The sequence below is a fragment of the Otolemur garnettii genome, unplaced genomic scaffold (assembly GCF_000181295.1).
Source record: "Otolemur garnettii isolate 467f Iridium unplaced genomic scaffold, OtoGar3 scaffold00172, whole genome shotgun sequence".
Classification (NCBI taxonomy): domain Eukaryota; kingdom Metazoa; phylum Chordata; class Mammalia; order Primates; family Galagidae; genus Otolemur; species Otolemur garnettii.
The window spans coordinates 1,684,432-1,686,638 of record NW_003852567.1 but is presented as its reverse complement, the minus strand read 5'-3'; positions in this window follow the sequence as shown (position 1 = coordinate 1,686,638).

The window sequence follows — 2,207 nt, the reverse complement described above, 5'->3', positions numbered from 1 at the left end:
GGCTCTGTCTCAAAAAAAAAAAAAAAAAAAAGACTCTATACAGGTTTCATCTCTTCTTTGAAGCTCTGCCTGTCCCTAAAGGCTGGAACAGAAACTCTGAACTCCAGCAGTAGTAACTTCCTTTAGTCTATGTACCTACTACACCATATGATCTATATATATGGCTGTAGCCCTCATAGGCATGGAGATTTCATGCCCAATGACCGTAGTAACTTCCTTTAGTCTATGTACCGACTACACCATATGATCTATATATATGGCTGTAGCCCTCATAGGCATGGAGATTTCATGCCCAATGACCGTTTTTTTTTTTTTTTTTTTTGCTTTTCAGATAATCACTAGCTCTTTGTTGAATAAATGAGATGTCACTGAGCCAGTTGAGAACAAAATTTCCAGCCTAGGCTGTCTTGGGACCCCTGGGACCCTCGATGCATACCCTGTAAAGGGAGATGTGTTATCCCTTTGCAAATATTGCCCCCTTGTGGCCTTATTCAGAAGTGCAGGTAGCCCGAACTACCTTTCCCAGTGCAAGAACCGATGTGGGAACTGGTCTAAATTAGTAGTAGGAAGTTAGGAGGTAGGCCCCAAGGGAGTTCTCAGAGGAGCGCACTGGTATCCTTTGAACACTCTTGATGAATTCCAAGCAGACACAATGGCAAGAGCGGAGGCTCTGAGGTAGAAAATACGCTTGGGAAGGGTAAGGTATGGTCAGAGACCAGGATGCAAAGAGACCAGGCCAAAGATGTGCTGAGTCATGAGTAGTAGCCAAGCAAGGTGGTCTGTTAAGTCCACCTGGTGAACACTTGGATCGGGTCCTCTAATCTGGCCCCAGAGGCCAGAGGAGCAGAGGAATGACAAGGTCAGATCTGGGTGTGGCCACAGCTTGGAGACTCAATATTCACTCATTTACTCATTATTTATTGAGCACCTACTGTATGCCAAACAGATGTTCAAGATCTTCAGATTACATTCAAAACAAAGATCCTTGACCTTTTGGAGATTACATTTTCATTAGGAGAAGACAATAAGCAAAAATGTTAATTTAGAGAAGTAAATGATATTAAGAAGAATAAGAAAAACAGGAGGTGGGTGGGCAAAAGGCAGTGTAAGGGAGATCAAAAGTCCTGGGCTGAAATGTTAAATGGAGTGGCTAAACTAGGCTTTATTAAAGTGACATTTGAACAAAGACTTAAAGGAGGGAAGGAGATAACTATGCAAGAATCTAGGTGAAGAACATTCTTTGGGGCATGTATGCATGAGAGAGAGAGAATCTCACTTTGTTGCCCAGGATAGAGTGCCATGGCCTCAGCCTAGCTCATGAAAACCTCAGACTCCTAGACTCATGTGATCCTCCTGCCTCAGCATCCCAGGGACCATAGGTGCCTGCCACAATGCCTAGCTCATTTTTCTATATTTAATAGAGATGTGGTCTCATTCTTGATCTGGCTGGCTAGATCTGCTAAGTTCAATTGATTCTCCTGCCTCAGCCTCCCAGAGGGCTAGGATTATAGGTGTGAGCCACTGCACCCAGCCAGTGAAAGAACATTTTATTTATTTATTTTTGTGAGACAGTATCACTCTGTCACCCTGGGTAGAGTGCTGTTGTGTCATATCACAGCAATCTCAAACTCTTTGGCTTAAGTGATCCTCTTGCCTCAGCATCCCAAGTAGCTGGGACTATGGGTGCTGCCACAATGTCTGGCTAATTTTTTTATTTTTGGTAGAGATGTGGTCTCACTCTCTGGTCTGGAACTGTTGAGCTCAAGCAATTCTCCTGCATAGGCCTCCCAGAATTCTGGGATTATAGGTGTGAGCCCCCAGCTTAGCAAGAACTCTTCTAAACAAAGGGAACAGCCAGTGGCTTGGTTGAGGGAGAGCTTGAACGGGAGTGAAACAAGATAATGAAGAGCTCAGACCAACAGAGGCTGTGAGGCTGGAGAGAGACCTAAGAGGCAAAACTAGTAGGACTTGGTGGCTGCTCGAATATAATGGCATATGACTCCTCCAGGCATATTGTGTCCTAAAGTCCCCATTTCAAGGATACAAACATGACGGGGCTTATATATGCCACCTCTAAGGCAGGTAGTAAGAATCCTCCACACATACACCCTGGATGACTCCACTGCCCATCTGGATGTTCTCTCACCCACCCCCATCCTCCCTTGCCTCTGAATTCACCTACTTAATCTTTTTTTTTTTTTTTTTTT